Raw genomic sequence first — 10,457 nt, forward strand, 5'->3', positions numbered from 1 at the left:
CAGCACTGATCCCTCCATCCCCACCCCAAACTGGGTGTCCTGAGAGGAGAGGCAGCACTGATCCCTCCATCCCCATCCCAAACTGGGTGTCCTGAGAGGAGAGGCAGCACTGATCCCTCCCCCAGTGCCCACCCAAGACTGGGTGCCCTGAAAGGAAAGGCAGCACTGATCCCTCCATCCCCACCCCAAACTGGGTGCCCTGAGAGGAGAGGCAGCACTGATCCCCCCATCCCCACCCCAAACTGGGTGTCCTGAGAGGAGAGGCAGCACTGATCCCTCCATCCCCAAACTGGGTGCCTGCCAGGAGAGGCAGCACTGATCCCTCCATCCCCAAACTGAGTGTCCTGAGAGGAGAGGCAGCACTGATCCCTCCATCCCCAGCCCAACCTGGGTGCCCTGAGAGGAGAGGCAGCACTGATCCCTCCATCCCCACCCCAAACTGGGTGCCCTGAGAGGAGAGGCAGCACTGATCCCTCCCCCAGTGCCCACCCAAGACTGGGTGCCCTGAAAGGAGAGGCAGCACTGATCCCTCCATCCCCAGCCCAACCTGGGTGCCCTGAGAGGAGAGGCAGCACTGATCCCTCCATCCCCACCCCAAACTGGGTGCCCTGAAAGGAGAGGCAGCACTGATCCCTCCCCCAGTGCCCACTCAAAACTGGGTGCCCTGAGAGGAGAGGCAGCACTGATCCCTCCATCCCCAGCCCAAACTGGGTGCCCTGAGAGCAAAGGCAGCACTGATCCCTCCATCCCCACCCCAACCTGGGTGCCCTGAGAGGAGAGGCAGCACTGATCCCTCCATCCCCACCCCAAACTGGGTGTCCTGAGAGGAGAGGCAGCACTGATCCCTCCATCCCCACCCCAACCTGGGTGCCCTGAGAGCAAAGGCAGCACTGATCCCTCCATCCCCACCCCAAACTGGGTGTCCTGAGAGGAGAGGTAGCACTGATCCCTCCATCCCCACCCCAAACTGGGTGTCCTGAGAGGAGAGGCAGCACTGATCCCTCCATCCCCACCCCAACCTGGGTGCCCTGAGAGCAAAGGCAGCACTGATCCCTCCATCCCCACCCCAAACTGGGTGTCCTGAGAGGAGAGGCAGCACTGATCCCTCCATCCCCACCCCAAACTGGGTGTCCTGAGAGGAGAGGTAGCACTGATCCCTCCATCCCCACCCCAAACTGGGTGTCCTGAGAGGAGAGGCAGCACTGATCCCTCCATCCCCACCCCAAACTGGGTGTCCTGAGAGGAGAGGCAGCACTGATCCCTCCATCCCCACCCCAAACTGGGTGTCCTGAGAGGAGAGGCAGCACTGATCCCTCCATCCCCACCCCAAACTGGGTGTCCTGAGAGGAGAGGCAGCACTGATCCCTCCATCCCCACCCCAACCTGGGTGTCCTGAGAGGAGAGGCAGCACTGATCCCTCCATCCCCAGCCCGGGTGCCTGCCAGGAGAGGCAGCACTGATCCCTCCCCGGCGTACTCCGGTGGAGCTCCCCTCAAACCCCCCCCCCCATCTCTCCACCACCAAGGAAACCAAACCTCAACCCAAACCCCACACTAATTGGCCTTGAACAGGAGCTGCTGCTGCTGCTTTTAATTCATTTCCCACTGACTCATTGCCTTCCCTTCCCCCCCCCCCCCAGCAGCACCCTGCTCCGAGCTCCTGGCGAGCGGCACTCCAACGCACTGGAGCTATTTTGACAGGGCTGAGTAAATATCAATTAATTCTCCTTAAAAGGGGGGAGGAGAAGAAGAAGAAGGGGGGGGGGGGGGGAAGAAAAAACCCAGCTTAATTGAAGTTGAAAAAGAAAGAAGCTCTCCTGGAGCAGATTTGCTGCCTGGCATTTGCCAAAAGAGCTTTGGCTTGAGGCTTGCCTTCCTCGACTGCTGGCTGGGAGGGTGAGGGGTTAGAGCTCCTGCAAGGAGAAGCTGACTCTAAAGGAGATGGATGACTCATTGGAGTGTTTTGGGGGTGGGGGACACACACACAGACACACAGAGGAAAAGTCTCCAGTTCCAGAAGGGTCTCAGTTCCCTTCTTCTCTGGCAGCCACCTAGGATAAGCTGGGCTCAGGGTTTAGCTTGGCTGTGGACTCGCTCTGAGCAGGAGGTCTGGGGCCTCAAGCAGGAGGATGAAGGTTTCTAGCTGGAGGTCCTGGAGCTCCTTCTGCAAGCTGCCTGGGAGGAAGGGTCCTGGGACCCCCTGTTTGAGCTGAGATCCTGGGAAGAAGGGACCTGGGACCCCCTGTTTGAGCTGAGATCCTGGGAAGAAGGGACCTGGGACCCCCTGCTTGAGCTGAGATCCTGGGAAGAAGGGACCTGAGATCCCCTCTCTGAGCTGGAGATTCTGGGAAGAAGGGTCCTGGGACCCTCTCTCTGAGCTGGAGATTCTAGGAAGAAGGGTCCTGGGACCCCCCCTTTGAGCTGGAGCTCCTGGAACCTCCTCTTTGAGCTGAAGCTCCTGGGAAGAAGGGACCTGGGGCCCTCTCTTCAAGCTGGAGGCTCTGGAACCCCTTCTTTGAGCTGGAGATCCTGGGAAGAAGGATCCCAGGACCCCCTCTTCTAACTGGAGAACCGAAGGAGAGGGATCCAGGATCCTCCTCTTTGGTCTGGTCCCAGGACCCTTCCTTCAAGCTGGAGGTCCCAGGACCCCATGCTTCCAGCCAGGGGGGCTGGGACAGGTGGGTGCATGGCACAAGCCCTCCCCACCCATGACTCCAGCAGAGCCAGGCACCCAGGATGCTGCAGCCCTTCAGTTTCCCTGCCCACAGCCCCAGCAAGCCCTCATCCTGGTGAGAGCTACGAGGAAAATGACAAAACCCAGGCTGAATTTAGCCCAGAATTGAAGGCAGGAGGCCCCAGCAGGAGGCAGGAGCCAGCCCAGGGCCCAACCTTCCCCTGCCCACCACCACCAAACCTTTTGTATTGCAAGGAGGGGTGAGGAAGCAAAAAGCCAACTCCCCAGCCCCCTGCAGAAGGACTTAATTTAGCAAATCACTTTGACTCATGCAATTATTTGCTTTGAAAGCTCAATTAGCTGATGAGCCTTCAGCTTTGTCTGGGGTCTCCTCCTCCTCCTCCTCCCCCTCCTGTGCTGGGCTGCGTAAAGCTGGGGACTGCGTCACCGGCGCCCAGGGACACGCAGGAACCCAACCCCTCTGCCCATGCTGGGGTGGGCTGGGGGGGTTGCTGCCTGCAAAAGGCACCAAGCAAACAACAACAGTGAAGAAAAGATCCGTTTGGAGGCTGCTTGCCTGCTGGAGAGCTCCAGGAAATAATCCTCCCCATCGATACAGGCTGGGGAAAGGAGGAGGTGGTAGAAAGCAGCCCTGAGGGAAAGGCCTTGGGGGTGCTGGGGAGGTGGGGGGAGAAGCTGGGCAGGAGCAGGCAGGGTGAGCTGGCAGCACAGCAGGCAAATGGAATGGAATGGAATGGAATGGAATGGAATGGAATGGAATGGAATAGAATAGAATAGAATAGAATAGAATAGAATAGAATAGAATAGAATAGAATAGAATAGAATAGAATAGAATAGAATGGGACGGGAGGGGAGGGGACGGGAGGGGATGGGATGGGATGGGATGGGATGGGATGGGATGGGATGGGATGGGATGGGATGGGATGGGATGGAATGGAATTAACCAGGTTGGAAAAGTTTAGGAAAGATGTTTGAGCTGCTGGAAGGTGTCCAGAGAAGGGCAACAAAGCTGGGGAGGGGTCTGGAGCACAGCCCTGTGAGGAGAGGCTGAGGGAGCTGGGGTTGCTTAGCCTGCAGAAGAGGAGGCTCAGGGGAGACATTCTTGCTCTCTACAACTCCCTAAAGGGAGGTTGTAGCCAAGTGGGGGTTGGTCTCTTCTCCCAGGCACCCAGCACCAGAACAAGAGGACACAGTCTCAAATTGTGCCAGGGGAGGTTCAGACTGGAGGTGAGAAAGAAATTCTACACAGAGAGGGAGAGATTGGCCACTGGGATGTGCTGCCTGGGGAGGTGGTGGAGTCCCCATCCCTGGAGGTGTTTAGGAGGAGGCTTGACAGGGTGCTTGGTGCCATGGCTTAGTTGATTAGGTGGTGTTGGGTGATAGGTTGGATGTGATGACCTTGAAGGTCTCTTCCAACCTGGTCTATTCCATTCCATTCCATTCCATTCCATTCCATTCCATTCCATTCCATTCCATTCCATTCCATTCCATTCCATTCCATTCCATTCCATCGCATTCAATGATGCTATGAAAGAACTCCCAAGCAGCTTTGGAGTAGTGGGAAGGGGGAAACTTCCTTGCCCCCTCCCCCCAGAATCTGCTCAGCCCTCCTTTGACACCTGCCTGCTGAGGGTTCCCCTTCTGGAGCAGCATGGAGGCAGCCTTTGGGTGGCAAGGCAGCAGGCAGCAACGTGTGAGACTCATCTTTAAGCAGCGTGAAGACAAGAAAAAAAGGAACAAAATAGCTACCCAACACTTCCCCCCCCTCCCCTCTCTCTCTTTCTTTCTTTCTTTCCTTCCTTCCCACCCCCATCCCTTCCCTCCTCCCTTTCCTCTCTCTTCACAGCAGCCCTCAGCCGAGAACTTCGCCGCTTCCAAGTGCGAAAGGGATGGGGGAAAGGTTAAGAAAGCTGTCAGGAGGAAGTGGAAAGGGAAGGGGTGGTGGTGGTGGTGGGGTGTTTGGGAGCCTTCTTCAGATGGCAAAGCAGCCAAATGTGTTCCCTGCTGGGTGCTGGGGAGCTTGAGGAGCAGGAGGTGCTTTGGCAGCCTGACGCTAAGCGCCTCCGACACCGGCGCCGGCCCTTTGGGGGCAGCGAAGTCGCTGGGTGCCTGAACAGATTACCTCAAGTGTCTCCTGCCTGCAGAACAACCACTTTGCAAACACTCTAAGGTCTGAACTGCCTCATTTAGCCCTGCTCTGACACCCAGGGGGTGGTTTTTTGGTTGTGGGGTTTGTTGTTGGTGGGGTTTTTTTCAGTTGGTTTTGTGCCTCGCCCGGTGTGAGCTCCAGGGAGGAGAATTGGAACACAGGAGCTTGGATTTCAGCTGCTTCCCCCCCTGCTGCCTGCTTGGAAAGCAATCAGGGCAAGTGGGGGCAGCCAAATGGAAGCCCATCCCTGGAAGGGACCTCCTGGAGATCAGCCAGTCCTGAAGCAGGGGCACCCAGAGTGTAGCTTCAGAGATTTGGTGATTGGGTTGGGTTGGAAGGGAGCTCAAAGCTCAGCCAGTTCCAGCCCCACTGCCATGGGCAGGGACACCTCCCACCAGCCCCAGCTTGCTCAAGGCCTCATCCAGCCTGGCCTGGAACACCTCCAGGGAGGGCACAGCCACAGCCTCCCTGGGCAACCTGTGCCAGTGGCTCCCCACCCCCAATGCCAATGATTTCTTCCTCATCTCCAGTCTCAATCTGCCCTTTCCCAGCTCAAAGCCATTATCTCCTTGTCCTGGCACTCCCAGCCTGTGCCCTAAGTCCCTCCCCAGCTCTCCTGGAGCCCCTTCAGGTACTGGAAGGCTGCTGTGAGGTCTCTCTGGACCTAGGGATGGATATTCCACCCCACATCCCTAAGCAAGGACACTTCCACCCCACATTCCCTAGGGACCCATCCCTTCCACCCCACATTCCCTAGGGATGGACACTTCCACCTCATAGCCTCTAGGGATGGACACTTCCACCCCACATCCCCTAGGGATGGACACTTCCACCTCATAGCCTCTAGGGATGGACGCTTCCACCCCACATTCCCTAGGGACCCATCCCTTCCACCCCACATTCCCTAGGGATGGACACTTCCACCTCATAGCCTCTAGGGATGGACACTTCCACCCCACATTCCCTAGGGATGGACACTTCCACCTCATAGCCTCTAGGGATGGACACTTCCACCCCACATCCCCTAGGGATGGACACTTCCACCTCATAGCCCCTAGGGATGGACACTTCCACCCCACATCCCCAAGCAAGGACACTTCCACCTCATATCCCCCAGGGATGGACACTTCCACCCCACATCCCCTAGGGACCCATCCCTTCCACCCTACATCCCTTAGGGAAGGACACTTCCACCCCACATCCCCTAGGGACCCATCCCTTCCACCCTACATCCCTTAGGGAAGGACACTCCCACCCCACATCCCCTAGGGACCAATCCCTTCCACCCTACATCCCTTAGGGAAGGACACTTCCACCCCACATCCCCTAGGGACCTATCCCTTCCACCCCACATCCCCAGGGATGGACACTTCCACCCCACATTCCCTAGGGACCCATCCCTTCCACCCTACATCCCTTAGGGATGGACACTTCCACCCCACATCCCCTAGGGACCCATCCCTTCCACCCCACATTCCCCAGGGATGGACACTTCCTTCCCACATCCCCAGGGATGGACACTTCCACCCTACATCCCCTAGGAACCCATCCCTTCCACCCCACATCCCCAGGGATGGACACTTCCACCCCACATCCCCTAGGGACCCATCCCTTCCACCCTACATCCCTTAGGGATGGACACTTCCACCCCACATCCCCTAGGGACCCATCCCTTCCACCCTACATCCCTTAGGGATGGACACTTCCACCCCACATCCCCTAGGGACCCATCCTTTCCACTCCATATTCCCTAGGGATGGACACTTCCACCCCACACCCCCAAGCAAGGACACTTCCACTCCACATCTCCAGGGATGGACACTTCCATCCCACACCCCCAAGCAAGGACACTTCCACCCCACATCCCCTAGGGATGGACACTCCCACCCCACACACCCAGGGCTGAACCCTTCTGCCCCATTATCTCCAGGGAAAGACATTTCCACGCCACACTCCTCGGGCTGGACACACTTCTACGCCACATCCCCGTGGAATGGAGCCCCTTGAGCAGGGGAGGAGAGCCCAGGGGGGCTGCAGGAAAGATTCATGGGTGCCTCAGAAGTGCTGGAAAAAGATCTAGCAGGAGCTTAAGGAGCTCAGGCTGGGGAGTTTATCAAAAAGGGATGAGGGAGGTGACTTGATTGCCATCAGTGAGAACCTTCCTGGGAGAAAATAGAGGCTACTAAAGGATCTTTAATCTAGTGAAGAAAGACATAACAAGAGGCAGGAGCTGATCATGTCTGGCTTCAGCATCCCACTGGAAAAATAAGGCTCATGTTTGAACAGCACAGAGGATTTAACCCTTGCAGCAGGCAGCAGAGAGACCAGGAGCACTGCTGCAGCCTTTTTTACAGCTTCAGATCCAGAGCAGCAGCTCCTCCAGGCAGGGCTCAGCCCAGCAGCCACCCTCCTGGAAAGGGAGACCAGGGGGAATAGGAAGGTGGAGGACACAGAAGGCAGCCAAAGATGTTGAGATGCTGGAAGGTGTCCAGAGAAGGGCAAGAAAGCTGGGGAGGGGTCTGGAGCACAGCCCTGTGAGGAGAGGCTGAGGGAGCTGGGGTTGCTCAGCAGGAGAAGAGGAGGCTCAGGGGAGACCTTCTTGCTCTCTCCAACTTCCTGAAGGGAGGTTGGAGCCAGGTGGGGGTTGGTCTCTTCTCCCAGGCACCCAACAACACAACAAGAGGCCACAGTCTCAAGCTGTGCCAGGAGAGGTTGGAGGCTGGATGTGAGGAAGAAATTCATCCAGCAAGAGAGACTGGCCATTGGGAAGTGCTGCCCAGGGAGGTGGTGGAGTCCCCATCCCTGGAGGTGTTCAGGAAGAGCCTGGATGAGGCCCTTGGTGCCATGGTTGAGTTGATCAGATGGTGTTGGGGGATGGGTTGGACTGGATGATCTCCAAGGTCTTTTCCAACCTGGTCTATTCTATTCTATTCTATTCTATTCTATTCTATGCTATGCTATTCTATTCTATTCTATTCTATTCTATTCTATTCTATTCTATTCTATTCTATTCTATTCTATTCTATTCTATTCTATTCTATTCTATTCTATTCTGTTCTATTCTATTCTACTCTACTCTATTCTATTCCATCCCATTCCATTCCATTCCATTCCATTCCATTCCATTCCATTCCATTCCATTCCATTCCATTCCATTCCATTCCACTCCACAGCAGGTTGCACTGGGTTGGAAGGGAGCCTCCAAGCTCATCCAGTCCAAGCCCTCTGCAGCCAGCAGGGACATCCCCATCTAGGGCAGGATGCTCAGAGCCCCACCAAGCCTCCACCACCTTCCTGGGCAACCTGTTCCACCACCCTCACAGCCAAGAACTTCTTCCCAAAGTCCAATCTGAATCCACCCTGCTCCAGTTTCAAACCTTTGGAAGGATCCAATGGGAGGAGCAGGTGAAGGCTTCCCCCTGCTCTGGATAATCTCAGGAGCACAAGCAGGAGCCACAAACTGTCCAGTCCAAGGACAAGGAACTGCTGTAGGAGCCATCAGGTCCTTGTGAATGGAGCAGCAGGGATTGGAAATGACTTGGGAGGCTTGGAGGGGCCAGGCTGGGACTGTTCAGGGCTCAGCAATTCTCTCTGCTCCACCACCAGCTCGTTGATTTCTTCCCTGCTTTCCCATTCCTGTGGTGCCCAGGGCAGGGAGCAGCACCAGCCCCTGGGGAATGAGGCAGGCAGGGAAGATCCTGGGAAAGGAATTGAGTGGTGGGGGTGAGAAATGGAACTGGGGAGGGGGGTGGAAGGGGCTTGCCCCCTCTCGGGGTGCCTCTTGCCTCGGTGCTCCCCAGCAGAGCAAGCCAGGATGGGCTTTCAGTGGTGGCTCTGCTCCATCTTGCTGGATCTGCTGGGATCCAGGCAGCCCACTCCTCAGGCTCCAGCCCCTTTTTATCTCCAAGGATCTGCAGGAGCTGCTCCTGCTGTTGTTCCTTCATTTCTGAGCATGTAGGTGGACAAATTTCCCCCAAGTGGTGCCAGGGAGGAGAAAAGGATAAAGATCTCTAAATATATTGATACAAGAGCTGAGAATGCAGCAGGCTGTGGGAGCTCAGGCTGCCTGGAAGGGTAGGGACAGGAAGAGAGACAGGGATGGGGACAGGGATAGGGATAGGGATGGGAACAGTGATGTATACAAGGATAGGGACAGGGATAGAGACAGGGATGGGGACAGGGGTGGGGACAAGAATGTGTATAAAGGATAGGGACAAGAATGGAGACAGGGATGGGGATGGAGACAGGGAAGGGGCAGGAATGGGACAGGGATGGCTATAGGGAGGGGAACAGGGATGGTGACAAGGATGGAGGCAGGGATGTAGACAGGGAAGGGGCAGGGATGGATATAAGGATAGGGGCAGGGATGGGGCAAGGATGGGGACAGAGATGGGGACAAGGATGGGGACAAGGATGGAGATAGGGAAGGGTCAGGGATGGGCAGAGGGAAGATGACAGAGAGGGAGACAGGGATGGGCATAAGAATAGGGACAGGGATGGGGACAAGGATAAGCAGGAGGATGGGGACAGGGATGGGGACAAGGATAAGCAGGAGGATGGGGACAGGGATGGGGACAAGGATAAACAGGAGGATGGGGACAGGGATGGGGACAAGGATAGGTAGGAGAATGGGGACAGGGATGGGGACAGGGATGGGGACAAGGATAGGTAGGAGAATGGGGACAGGGATGGGGACAAGGATAAACAGGAGGATGGGGACAGGGATGGGGACAAGGATAAGCAGGAGGATGGGGAGAGGGATGGGGACAAGGATAAGCAGGAGGATGGGGACAGGGATGGGGACAAGGATAAGCAGGAGGATGGGGACAGGGATGGGGACAAGGATAGGTAGGAGGATGGGGACAGGGATGGGGACAAGGATAGGAAGGAGGATGGGGACAGGGATGGGGACAAGGAGTGCACCTCCCCATCCAACAGCAGCATCCTGGCCAGCCCTGCTCACACCCCCAGGGTGCTGCTGACATCAACAGCATCTGGATGCTGCTGAACTTCTCAGGCAAGAGGCTGCTCTGAGCACATCTGTCCGGGCACGTGGCTCTCCCAGGCAGCTGGAAAGCAGAGCCTGGCCCTGAGCACATGGCTGGAAGCTGAGTGCATGGAAAAACCTAACCCTGAGGGGGCAGAGCAAGGACACGACCCTCAAGCTGCTGAGCTCATGTCCTGGCCCCGGAGGGGACAGTGGGAAGAGCGTGGAGGCTATCCAAGATCCCACAGCCCCCAGCAGCACTGTGGGAGGGGTGAGGGACAGGGACTGAGCTCCTCAGCCTGCCCTCCACCCTCTCCAAACCCTCCCCCCCCCACCCCCAAGCCAGCCAGCAGCTTTATCCCCTAACCCCTTGCAGCCTGCTCGGGGAGGAGCCAGGCAGCCTGAGCTGTGCACCGAGCTCCCTCTCCCCTTTATATTACCCAGAGGACCCAGCTGCTATTATGGAATCATTAAATTAATAACTCGGTAATGCAGGCAGATATATAAACCAATCTGCTCCCAGAACAAAAGGAATTACCACGTCCCAAACATTCATAATTTAATTTAACAGCAAATTAAAGCAGCAACACAGAGCTCCAGCCGCCGAATGTCAACAGAGCTGCGGTA

This window comes from Melanerpes formicivorus, unplaced genomic scaffold, assembly GCF_026170545.1.
Source record: "Melanerpes formicivorus ecotype bairdi unplaced genomic scaffold, bMelFor1.0.p_v2 SCAF_34, whole genome shotgun sequence".
Lineage (NCBI taxonomy): Eukaryota > Metazoa > Chordata > Aves > Piciformes > Picidae > Melanerpes > Melanerpes formicivorus.